This window comes from Triplophysa dalaica, chromosome 21 (genome assembly GCF_015846415.1).
Source record: "Triplophysa dalaica isolate WHDGS20190420 chromosome 21, ASM1584641v1, whole genome shotgun sequence".
NCBI lineage: Eukaryota > Metazoa > Chordata > Actinopteri > Cypriniformes > Nemacheilidae > Triplophysa > Triplophysa dalaica.
Genome location: NC_079562.1, coordinates 8,730,355 through 8,744,415, shown reverse-complemented (window position 1 = coordinate 8,744,415; position 14,061 = coordinate 8,730,355). Strand labels below are relative to the sequence as shown.

Here is a 14,061-nt window from a genome sequence, read left to right as displayed (position 1 = left end):
ATATGTCAATTGGTGAGATGTGGCGTTGCCAAGAAAGGTCATATTTATTTCCTATTCAATAACCTCCTTGTTCAAACCGCATCATACAACAGATATGTGATACACAAATATGACCCTGAACAACAAAACCAGTCTTATGGCTCAAAATTGAGATTTTACATGATTAAAGGTGAATTTATTATTATTAACATTATTATAGCTGAATAAATAAGCTTTCTGTTGATGAGTTGCTAGAATAGGACAATATCAGCTTGAGATACAACGGTTTAAAACTCAGGACTCTGAGAGTGCAAAAAATCAAAATATTTAGAAAATTGCCTTTGAAGTTGTTATCAGGGTGGCAGGCCATCCACTCAAAATAATAAAGTTTTTATATATTTAATGGGGTGGGAAATTTACAAAATATCTTCATGGAACAGGATCTCTTCTTAATATCCTAATGAATTTTGGCTTAAATGAAAAATCTATAATTTTGAACCATATAATGTATTTTTGTCTTTTACTAAAAATGTTCCCATGCCACTTAAGACTGGTTTTGTGATCCAGGGTCACAAATGGGTAAAAAGTGGCACAAACATGTAAAATGTATGACGGTAAGGCATTAAGCTTACTATAGTGGAGTAGGCGGGTCGAGACCGTGGTTCGAGACCGGTGAGTAATTGTTAATGAGCGCCAGCTGTGCACGCACCGGTCTCGAATAACGTAGGAGATCGGAAGCATAAGAGAACGAGCGACCGGACCGTCGAAGTGAGAGGACCGGGCCCGAACATGTTTATGTTTGTATTAATGTTGTATTCGCCGGCCGTCGACCGTGAGGGGAGGCCGTGTGTCTTTTTACTTTTGATTTTATTTGATTAAATGTTTATTTAAATGTCTGCCGGTCCCCGCCTCTTTCCATCCCTACTTTGAATCTCTCTACACTTACATTTTGCCAAAAACATTAATGCCCAAACGGGACCACAGTGACACACACTGGCTGAAAAGAACCTCATTTGTACGACTGTGATAACCTAATGAGAACAGACACTGAAAATTTGTACATGTGAAGGGCCATACAGACTGGCCCTAAAGCTTGTGCTTGGAGATTTTGGACAGGTGGCTTATTTATGCTTCTCCGGTCACCATGGAGTAAGTGCCAGCTCTCTAGTCTTGCATAAACACACATATATATTTGAAACGGTAAGGTGTGTGTGTACCAGAAGAGGGACACTGCAACTGTGTGAAGACACTGTGTGTGTGTGGAGGGGGGCATTTGCATGTGGTTATTCTTATGTAACCAGAACAAACACACACTCACACAGAGTCAACATGCAATCTGTTCATTAGGGACAAAACTAGCTGGACGGGAACAAAAACAGTTCCCTAGAGGTTCTTGCATTTAAATAAATTCAAGCTTTATTTTAATTAATTATTGTGCATTTATTATATTTTATTAATTAAGTTTAACACATACATTTTTTTTTATTCATACATTTTGGCAAACCCTTTTATCCAAAGCGTACCCATGACTACCCATTGCTAACGCCATGTTCTTACTCTTATTTGAGTACAGCAGAACACTGGAGATGAGGTTTTCAGAAGTGATGTGGTCTGGTAATGTCTCTCAACATAAGGAATTTGTTTCACCTCTAATTCTGCCCTGAGCTCTAACCGAGGTCAGACATCAACCTGTCATGGCTCTAAAATTCAGTGACTTTATCAAGAATGAGTCAACACAGATGGCCAGCCGCTCTGGATCCACTCACACACAAACAGTCACACGTACGTTGACTCCTTTCAACGCAGCAAGATAATCCGAGGCGCACGCATGCTCGGGCGAGGCCCGCTGGGGAATGTTACTTAGCTCCGTTTGTTCGACCACACAGCAGCTTGATTCATTGCCTGGGGTCCAACGTCTCGTAAGAACCACAAATCTCCTCCTTCTCGAGCCAATTAAAACATTCCAGCACTACAATCCTTTGTTTTAATTCAAGACCATTAACTTGTAATTTAGCACTAATCTGTAAACCAACATGGCCACAAGTGTCTCTTCTCAAAACTATAAGGGGCACCTGCTCATTCCCGTTACTGGCTTCATGTCTACAGCAAACTAGAACACTCGACTACAATAGCTTTCATGGAGGGTTGAAAGATCAGCTTAAAGGGAGAGTTCACCCAAAAATTTGATTTATTTTATTATTAACTTATTCTGTGGAACACAAAAGAAGATATTTGGAAGAACATTGGTATTAAAACAACAATGGACATCAATTGTCTTCCACTGTATGGACACAAAACTACATTTTTCGAAATATCTTTTGTGTTCCACCGAAGAAAGAGTCATATACCAGTTTTGAACCACATGAGAGTGAATAATGAGAAATAAAATATTTTGGGGAGAACTATCCCTTTAAGTAAGACTAAAACAGAACAGGTACAGGCAGGTTCTGCGTACAAGAGGAATTTAGGCTATTTGCGGCTGTATGCCACTTACTCTGAGTGGACTAACCCACTGGGTAGAGAGCACTTAACCTTTTATCTTAAACACGGTTGCGCTAATTTTGGAATCTCTAGAGAGGTGCGAGTTTGCACTGATAACAGCTAGAGACCAAATGCATTGCACTGGACTTGCAACAAAACTTTACCACTTAAATGATCAAACAAGCTATAGTTTGCCTTATTTTATCCATGCAAACAAATTTTTTGTTTCTTTCACTTTCCTTTGATGTTTCTCATATATTGTATTCCCTACAAAATAAGCATTGGTTTTAAAGGAGAAATGTAGCGGCATCTAGTGGTGAGATTGCGAATTGCAACCAATGGCTCACTCCACCCATCCCTTTCGAAGCACTAACGTGACTGACACAGGAAATGTCGGAACGTTTTTGCTTCTTTGCCGAAGGGGATAACGTATTTATGAAACGCGCTCTGTAGAGCAGCTTGTGTATTTATACATTACAATAAATGTATATAAAATGTATACATTACACTTAAGTTCCTTTTTCATGAAATAAATAGGTGAACTGTCATTGCATAAACTTTTAAAAGATTTGTTGAAAATAATGGATTGTGTAAATATTTACATATCATAAACTGTTAAAAGATTTGTTGAAAATAATGGATTGTGTAAATATTTACATATCAGAATGATGGCAGTTATATACGATTTATATTTCTTGAATTTAATTGAGAAAACAGTGTGATACACACTTCCACAAAATGCATAACATTGACACCATGTGGCCATACAGCAAGTATAATCCAGCTGTCTCTCTTGACAAATTAAAACCACATAAATCACACTAAATGTGTTCATGAGGAAAGCTATTTCTTGGCAACAATTCAGAAACAACATGCGCAGCACATTCATAGAGCTCATTATTTTGTTTTATCCAGAACTCCTTATAGTGACCGGGTCAGGTTAGTAGCAGTTCACAGAAAATGATGAAAAGCTTTTCTCCATGGACTGAAAAATGTTTACAACAGTTGCATCCAGATGGATTGGGCTCTGTAGGAGCATCGCCGGGCAGAGATTTGTTTTGGAGAGCGTACTGTACTGAGTGTCATTGCAGCATGCGCTACCCAGTACACAATCTAAAACATGTCAACACCCCTTGCGATGACACTCGGCCATGTTTAGACAAAGGTGCATTCTATCTCACTGACGTCTCATCAGACAGGTATTTAACTCCGGTTCTGTTCCTCCTCTTTACCTGAGGCAATATACTGGGGGTGTTATTAGCAGGTTTCTACAAGCTTAAAAGTATATACCTCCAGACGGATGTTATTTTTCTTATTTAGGGCTAAGTTGCTCCTCTCAGCCTTACTGTACTCGTTTTAAAATCTATATTTTGCATCATGGGAAATGATCACATCCAAATCACAGGGTTATTGTTTGAAACCAAAAAGACGTACTTAGAGTACCTGACTTACAGTCATGAGTTTAGACATGATTTTCTCACCAAAAAGAGGCTTGTGTACTAGTAGATAAGGTCAACTACAGTTATACTAAAATATAAAAACCAGATGATATTTTAAAGGATAGTTCACCAAAAAAAATCTTACATAATTTACTCGCCCTCTTGTCATTTCAAACCTGTATGACTTTCTTTTGTCTGTAGAACACAGAAGATATTTTGAAAAATGTTGTGAAATCAAAAAGCGACAGTTTCCGTTGCCTTGCACTGGTTTTGTGTCCATACAACAGAAGTGAATGGGTACCGCCGTTATGCGATGAGCAACATTCTTCAAAAAATCAAGACTGTGACTAACCGATGACAACATTTTTCGGGGGCGAACCATCCCTTTATTTTTACTATCAAAACACTATAGTCAAAACATTGAAGATGTGAACTGGACTAAATAAAACCACACTCAACATATAAATGAATCGCCAAGATGACACCAAGTTACTGCCAGTTATTAAAAAAGTAAAGTTTGTGTTACTTCTACATCTAAGATTGTAGTAGAGTAGGCGGGGCGAGACCGTGGTTCGAGTCCGGTGAGTAATTGTGAATTAGCGCCAGCTGTGCGCACACCGGGCTCGAATCACGTAGGAGATGGGAGCATAAAAGGAACGAGCGACCGGACCGTCGGAGAGAGAGGACCGGGCCCGAACTTGTTTTACGTTTGTATTTATATATATATATATTTGTTGTTTATGTTATGTTCGCCGGCGGTCGTCCGTGAGGGGCCGCCGGCTGTTATATTCCATCCATCCATTTTCTACCGCTTATCCGAACTACCTCGGGTCACGGGGAGCCTGCGCCTATCTCAGGAGTCATCGGGCATCAAGGCAGGATACACCCTGGATGGAGTGCCAACCCATCGCAGGGCACACACACTCACTCATTCACTCACACACTCACACCCTACGGACAATTTTTCCAGAGATGCCAATCAACCTACCATGCATGTCTTTGGACCAGGGGAGGAAACCGGAGTACCCGGAGGAAACCCCCGAGGCACGGGGAGAACATGCAAACTCCACACACACAAGTCGGAAGCGGGAATCGAACCCCCAACTCTGGAGGTGTGAGGCGAACGTGCTAACCACTAAGCCACCGTGCCTCCCTGGCTGTTATATTAATTTATTAAATGTTTAAATGTTTGCCGGTTCCCGACTCCTTCCTTCCCTTTTGATGAATTTTGTTACAAAGATATTCCTTAATACTGCAGTATTTAAATACCACGAGGCGTTCATTTACAGCAAAGTTTCAGTCATAACAGCAGCCCAGCTGGACATCTGCCAAAAACATCTCCATGCCAAGAGAGCAGCCCAGCAGAACGAGTGAGGATCGCTCAAAGAGCAATTAAAAGGCAAAGCATTTCACTGAACAAAGAAGCATGTCACTAAACTGCCATAAGTCAAACTGCTCTCCTGATCCCCGTCTGATATGACTTCCTGTGCACCACCTCATTTATTCTGCTCCCTCATATATTAGACATCCAAATGATGCTCCAGGGACTGAGATGTGGGAGTCAGTGACTTGTGCAGACAGTGTACAGACAAACCGAAGGCTCTAATTTACACTGTGTGTATGTGTGTGTGTGGAGGGACACGCCTGTGGAAACTGTCCATAGTTAATAACACTGGTCCTAATTAGGACCCCAGATGGCCCTGCAGAGTAAATCAAGAGCAGACAATACAAGGTGCAGTTTCATCTCACTGCTTCAGCTCTTTGAGGTTGAATCCTCTTCTAAACAACAGTCTTTTGACTTTTTATTGAGCCCTGGCTTCATTTTAAGGATCTCTGTGTAGAATCCTAATGATTTTAGAGCTCTCAGGCCTTGGTACATTCACGGTATGTGATTTAATGCCATTGTACTTTGACATCCGGGTACAACTTGTCCAAACATTTTTACCAGATTACCTGTGCACTTAAAAATAAATCCCTGTCCCCCAAGTATGAGAATTGATAAACAATTGAATTTTCCAGGTAATATTTCACCCCATTAAAAAAATCTAATCTTTAATAATAGAGATCATTCTGTCTGTAATTTATTAACATTTTAGTAAAAAAGTCCTTTTCCTTCGCCCATTGTCATGAATGAATTGAATTGTGTTTTTGACTTGTTTTCCAGTATAGATGTCTACAAATGAAATCAAGATACATTTACTTGATAAGCAAAATGACAAAATACATTAAGGAATAAGAGCTTATTTACTAGTGAATTTATGGCCAAAACAAAAGAAAATCTGCCAGGGGATACAATTTTTTATTAAATTGAAACTAGAATTCCGTTTATTTGTCTTAACACATGGCAGATATTTTTGTTAGTTTTAAGCATAACCTGACTCAATTTTTATATTTATTTGAGAAAACAAGACTAAACATTGCTAGTCATTTTGCTTCTAAAGTAAATGTATCTTGATTTAAACATTTTCAGACATTTTTACTGAAAACAAGATTTTTTTTTAAACTTTCATTGGAAACCGTCTTCAAAGAGGCTTGTTATGCTGTCTCTTGCAAGAGTAATTAGAAAGAGGTGTGTTTAAACCTGTCTTTATCGACACAAATTCCAGATAAACATCAAACTCCCACCCTGAGATGCTAAAAAGCTCCTCAGACATAGGACACAAGCAGGGCATTGTGGGTATTCTTCTCCTCTCCTGTCTGTCATCCTCAAGCTTATTGTTCACCTCTCTCGATCCGTCAGGCAGTGCCAAGTCTGACCATCCAGACACCGAGGCGACTATTCACTCTGTGCTAGTCACGTCAAGGGACGGCAGCCCACCCCATAGAGCAGCAATGTGACGACTGCCAAACCGGCTTAACGCCAACTGACTTTACCCTTTCAAGCCATAGTAACAGTGACACAAGGATCATATATAAACTTGCAATGTTGTACACATGTTTAAAAAGTTGGTCATTACAACCAAACGTATGCTATCAATGCATTGTGGGTAGATGGTTTGAATGTGATGTCATATAAAGTTTGCCTGAATGATGGCATCCTTCCCATCACAAGTTAAAATCTCTGCATTTCCCACTAAACTCCAAATATACAGTAGAATAAAAATGACCACGTCTCAAATCGGCAGCAGAACCACAACTAGGCTCTTCCGTGAGCTCACTCAAATTAAGCTAGAGAGTTTATGGCCTCCCATTTAAATGCTTTAGCTGCCTCGTGGCTTATGCTAATTGAAGGTTAAACCCAGCATGCAAGGATGTATATCGACAGACTACAGGATCACAACACAAAATGTACATTTTCAAGATTTTGAGCGATACCAGACTCATAAACCAGGTGCTTGGTCATCACTAGAAAAACGTAAATTATACGTAGAAGAAGACTGTGAAGCAACGACGAGAAATGCAACGCAACCTCGGATCGATGTGTATAATTATAGTTTTTGCTCCGTTTAAGGATGTAAAGACACATTCCTGTCGAAGACTGACTGTACACCTGGCCATTCCTGTGATCTAACACAACATCTGTCCCAGCCTGTTCTAAAGTGAGCCTATATTTTTCCTACACATGATCTGTTTTTGCTGCCTTTAGGCTCACCTGAAGATGAATCACCATTTATGAGTCAGTAAATCTAGCTTTCTGTGTTCTTTTAGATCAGTTGTAGAACCAGAATTAAAGTGATATTTCACCCTAAAATGGAAATTCGGTCACCGTTTATCATTTCATACCTGTATGATTTTCTCAAAAGAATTTTGGGTGTACTATTACTTTAATGCCAGAAGACGTCTTTGCCTTTGATCAGCAAGATCAAGAATTGTTGACTAATAACTATGTTACTTTCATTATTACCCTAGATATGCAAAATCTATCTTAAAAAAAAGCTTATGATCTCCAAACAATGCATCAAAACAACCCCAAGCATGCACCTCTGTCTAGACGCCTTGTATTGCATAGCCTCTATACATCAAACACGCACTCGCAAGCACGCATGCATCCATTGATTACCTCACATCTGTGTCGTAGCTAACAACCGAGAAACACCAGAACAAAAATCAACGGCATCAGATGCAAAATATAACAGTTTCCATTCTCTCTTTTCCCAATTGGAGTTCCCCGACAAGAAAGAGGATCTCCTACCTTCAGGGAGTTTTGGTTTCTGCGAATCTACGCTTCTCGGTCGTCGCGATGCGTTTCCTTCTCTGCTTCCCTCTCCTCTTCTCCTAACTGAGCTCCTGAAGCGTGGTGTGGTTGAAAGGGGGGTGGCTGGCAGAGGGGGAGAGAAAGGAAGAATGGGAGAGAGAGAGAGAGTGAGTGAGTGAGCGAAGCTCAAAAGCTCCAGGGTAAAAGAAGGTGAAACTTGAAACCATCGGTGGCCCTTAGACGATGATTTCCCCCTTATTTCCTCCACTCATGAACCTTGGGGTAAATCCCTTACTGGTTCTGAAGGAGGGTAGAACGTAATAAAAGCATTTTCCCGCTCCAATCCAGATTCAATAGAGAAAATAAATAAGAGAGTACATCCGCAGGGGCCCCATAAGTAAAATCCGTAATCTTCCTTTTTTAAACATCAAAATGCACTTCATTTTCTTCACAGCGAAATCATGGCTCTTTTAAAGAAAGGAAGCCATGGAGACATATTTTTAATAAATGGAAAGGACTGAGGTCAGGTGCACCGTGGCCAGCCATAAGAAAGAGCTTGACTGAGCATTTGGGCAGGGCTAATAGTCGTAGTAAAGACAGTGATCCCCAGAGAGCCATGAAAGATATGAGATATGAGAAGCGATAAATCTGTCCTCCTTTTTTTTCATCGTCTCTCACGTGCCCGTGCAGGCACACAAAGATGTGCTGGGTATAACAACACATTTTTTGATGACATAAATGCACCCATAACAGACAATCCAAATCTCTATATGCAAAGCTGAAATGGAAGCTGTTTAAACTCATTTGGCAACTAAAGGCTTTCTTCAAAAATGTTATTCTTATAAGCGGATATATTATACCTGAAATTTAGCGGTGTCTAATGGTGAGGTTGTAAATTGCAACCAACGGCTCCCGCTCACCCCTCCCATTCGAAGCACTATACGGTGGCTGACACAGGACTGAGATGTTACATCCAAGGAGATAACATATTTACGAAACGTGCTCTGTAGAGCAATTTGTCCAATTTTGGCTACTGTATAACAACATGGTGAATTCCATGCAAGGGAACCCATGGTGTTTGTAAATAGAAATAGCTCATTCTAAGGTAAAAAAAACGTAACGCTTTATTAAGTAAGATCTTACCCCTGAATACATAGTTATGTATATTATATTGCATTTATGTCAACAGATCCGCCAAAAAATTAGCACATACATCTGAGTGTAATTATGGGAGCTCTCCAAAGCCTCCAAGACATTATATTTCCTTCTAAATACACACACCCACAGGCTAAACCAAGACTTCCAGGACCTTTCCACACTTACACTTGTGTTTAGAGCTACGCTTTTTCTCAAGGTTAGAGGTTAAGTGTTTTCAGACCCACTACCGCAGACTCATGTTTGTAGTAGGATGACATTCGTTCTAATGGTCGGACATCCATGCAGAGCCACAGCAGGCCTGTTGGGACAGTGAAAATACTTTTAATATTTCATCCCGTCTCTTCCAGTAAAAGTTTAAACAATGGTCTGACTATTGGCTATCAGTTAAAACAAATCGGGTTTCACCTTTGCAGCACAACTGCGTAGGGTATAATCTGCTTTGTAACTAAATCGGTGTGTTCTGCTCCAGAGAGAATGAGGGGGAAATACCATGACAACTTCTTTGTTCATGTGAACCAAGTCTATTGTTACTGGATCTTCACAGATCTGCGGAGGTTGTGCGTTTCCCCAGTTGCTTATCCTAGCTCTTTCTTTCTCTTTTTAAACGGGTCTTACCTGGTTTTAACAGACCACAAAAAGACAATGTTCTCTACAAGCATGTGACCAGGTTAACCATACCACGGAGTGTTAACGTACAGCACCTTTTCAACGGTGCAGAACATAAACAAAATCACTTCTTTTTTAGAGGGAAAGGGCGAGAGTCGTATGTTTAACAGAATATAAAGTGGGCAGACAGGCACTGATCCAGAGACGTGTTGAGCAAACTGACCCTTTGGATTGTCCACACATATCATTAACAGGTTCATACAGGGGACATGCTGCACATGTATATGAACAACATTACAACGTGGCAAAATTCTAAAATTATCGGTCAAGCTTTCCGTCTTGACCTGAAAAAGACATCTAGTCAATGAAAACCTAGACAAACCTCACACAATGAAAGAAAACAATGAAATTTAAGATCGGTCTCCTTCTCAAAGACTCTAAAGATGCCAGTAAATCTACTAAGACTGAGATCTGCTATTTACTCAACTCAAAGTCAACATGTCAGAGTGACATCTCCATGATAACAAAACCATTGCATCATGAAACAGGGCTCCACTGTAACACTCAACAAGAAACAAAGAAACAACTCTAAAGTCGGTTGAAGTAAACACTTTTGTCTGCAAAAAAGCGATATCTTTCTCCTTTAACCTTAAATGTCAGAGATGGTGGTTTTGTCAGAAAAATGTGGAAGCGGTGCCACCATACTGGAAATATGTCCATATTAGGAATCCATTGATTCTAATGGCTCTGGGTACATGCTCTGTTCCCATGGCCTTAGAGTAAAGCTGTGGTAAATCAGGACAGATGAGCAGAGACCATTCAGGGCCTGACAAACATGATTTTATATGGGAGAAGGACATGGGCTGCAAGTTGTGTGCTAACTGCATGCTAATAATGTTGACCATCAGTAGCCCAGTTACAGACTGCGAAGACATGCCTTCTGCTGGGAGCTAAAACAAGGGCCAAGTCAAGGACAAGCGAGAGGAAAATACTGACATTAAAAGGATTGAAATAATACATGTTTGGGGCAACAAGACCAGTATTCAGTACAGATATATTACTGCTGACTTTCAGCTTATAGTAGACATTTGAGTGGCAGATATTTTAGAATTGAAATCCTTGATAGTTCATTGTGCATTAAAGGGACAGTTCACCCAAAAATGAAAATTCTGTCAGCATTTACTCACCTTCATGTTGTTCCAAACCTGTATACGTTTCTTTACACAAAGGAAGAAATTTGGAAGAATGTCCGTAACCAAACAGATCTCATCCCCCATTGACTCCCATAGTGTTTATTTCACCTACTATGGCAGTAAATTGGGGATGAAATCTGTTTGGTTGCTGACATTCTTTCAAATATCTTCATTTTTATTCAGCAGGACAAAGAAATGTAGGTTTGGAACAACATGAAGTTGAGTAAATGATTTAATTTTTGGGTGAACTGTCCCTTTAACTAATGTTAAAAGATAGAACTACAGGTTTTAAAATACACTAGTAAAGGATCAGATGAACACTAAACATAGAATAATAAATGTTGTAGCAGTTTTGTTCATTGTTAATTTATTTTAGCTAATGCTTTAATGTAACAAATGCAAATGTATTGTATAGTGTGGTCTTGAATCAAATATACAGTATAGCTTACAGCCCAAAAAAACGAGACCATTTCAAAACTATACTCGTTTTTTCTGAATTTACTAACAATATTTCTACAAAATTTCAAATAAAAATATTTTTCTATTTGCATTTATTTGCGGAACATGAAAACTGGAGATATGTGATAAGCTTTTTGAACAGTTTTCATGTGTCTTGTCATGCGGCCAGTATTGCTGTTGGATGACCTTTTGTCACTCCTGAGGTTTGATTTAGTTCAAAGACTGGAAATGCCATAATAAATCTAAAAATGGTGATAAAAAATAAAATTTTGAAATGCTTTTGAATTATACATATTTGTCTCATTTCAAGAACGTTCAGATATTTACAAAAAAACAAGACAACATTTTTTATTTAAGTTTATTTTTTGCCATGCCAAGAGCTATTTTCACTGAGTCATACATACGGATGAAGTAAACATTTGTCCAAATGAGGGCAGTAACATCTAGAGGGCAGACCAAAGAACCAGATCTAGTGATTCATGTATTAAGCAAATTAGCTCTTGAAACAGTTCTGCTGTTTACGTCCAATTCACATAGTCGAGCTTAAATTGAGTTATAGAGATTTGACTGAGCCCATGACCCTTTCTGTCTCCACAGGCCTCTTGCAACCAATGGGATGAAGCTCCAGCGGTTCCCGTGCTATACTTAGCAAACACTTGCCGTTTCCCTCTCAGCCCAGAGCGCGGAAGAAGAAAGGATGACTCGTGTTCTGCATCCTCTCCCACACTGTGTGCTGGCATTCCTCCCTGAGGAGTGAATGTGCCCTCATTCCCCAAGAACTCCATTGTCCAGAATCATCTCGATATAAATACCCATCCCACGCAACGCAACATATAGATACAGGTACCCTTGAAACTAAAGACATGAATAGTTGAATGGCACTTGACTGTGAGGGCAGATTTTTCTGAAGCGATTAAAGAGCTAAAACACATATCGAATTAGGACAGCAGTAATGCAAAAATATACATATCACAGTTTAAGTTTAACTATCATCTTAGTAATTCCTCATTAGTCTGCGGACTGCTGAAAGTTGCTGATTGAAAAAGACTTAAGAAGCTCTAAGCCTGACTCATAATAAAAGAAACATGTCACGTGTCCCTTCGTTTAGATTTGCTTTAATCCAAAGCCATTTACAAATGCTATGTTTTATGAAACCCCTGATTTCTTTGGTTTTAGTTGAGCTGCAGGAATCAAGTTTGTAGTAGAATTCAGATTTTTGGCTATTGGTCATTTTCTACTAAACAGTTTCATTGGACGCACGGCCCTGCCCAAAGTTAACTTCCGATCTATGTTTGGTTATAATATAACATAAACTAATATTTATTTATATTCATATTTTATTGAATATTAACTGTATTACATTTAATAAATAATACTCAAACGATTATTTACAGAGGTCTACCTGAAGTAAAGTTTGGGCCACATAAAGTTTTTCTATTTTGTTGCCGTTGAAACAAATTTGAAAAAAAAACACTAAAAGTGGAAGGTCAGATCAAGCACATTACGTCATAGGATACAACTGCATGTAGTGGCTCATAGACAGTGTTGGGTAAGTTACTCTGAAAAAGTAATTAATTACTAGTTACTCATTACATATTCAATAGTGTAATTAGATTACTGTCCAAATTACTCTGTCCAAAAAGTATTTAGTTACTCATTACTAATTACTTTCTATATCCTACATCAACCTTGATTCATTATTAAGTGATTCAAGGATAGACATGAAACAGCTTATTTAATTCATTCAAATAATATTATTAACTGACCAAAGTATTATAAATGTGAGCACAGATTTTAAAGTAAGACTTTGAATTTTGATGTCAATTACACTATTGCACACGCATATATTTCACAAAGTATTTAGTTTAATTACATCAAAAGTAACTGTAATTAAATTACAGAAAACATATGAGTAATCCCTTACTTTCCTTTTCAAGGGAAAAGTAATTAAAATACAGTAACTAATTACTTCGTAACTAGTTACACCCAACACTGCTCATAGACCACTTGTCAAGATGTAAACATCTTACATATTTAGATGTTACAATCAAGATGTTTTTATCTTACATATTTAAATAACTACTAAATATATTTCTTAAACCTTTAAATTGCTATAAATATTCAGCTCCTTGCATTTTTTTGTGTATTGGTAAAGAAACTAAAACAGGAAGTTCATTTTTGCCCACCGTGGAAGCAGCGTTGTTTACATATTCCAAAGAAGTCTATAGATATATGTCCAATACACTATGTCCAATACATACATACTGCTGAAACACTACAAGCAATATTGCAGTCTATGCTTTAGAAACAATGCCTTAGGCCATGCTTTGGACATCAACTAGCAAAAACCCTCTGGGAAAGATAACCAGAGGGCAACCTGCAAAAGAGCAACAAACTCAAAGAGCAAAAAACATGGGCAGTGCTGGAAATTACATTCACAACCATTGGTCCGGCAGCCACTGTTATATAACTGTCCCGCGGTGAGGATGAACAGAAAAGGACTGAGCGTGAAGCAGCAAAGATAGGAGGCTGGGAACTAGAACACAGTTTTTAAATCCTAAACACACAAATCTGATACCAACCAATGGGTCATCCTTCTCTATGACCGTAA

General features: G+C 38.8%; 1 protein-coding gene across 2 annotated transcripts in view; it reads right to left on the bottom strand.

The window, feature by feature from the left end:
• The window catches only part of plekha6 (pleckstrin homology domain containing, family A member 6), an 80,044-nt gene that overhangs the window by 55,188 nt on the left and 10,795 nt on the right, over positions 1-14,061 (bottom strand). The window contains exon 2 of one of the 2 annotated variants that reach the window (XM_056735288.1): positions 8,032-8,157. The gene's annotated coding sequence lies outside the window, so the exon portion shown is untranslated. The remainder of the gene's footprint in view (positions 1-8,031; positions 8,158-14,061) is intronic. The other variant, XM_056735289.1, reaches the window with a different exon arrangement.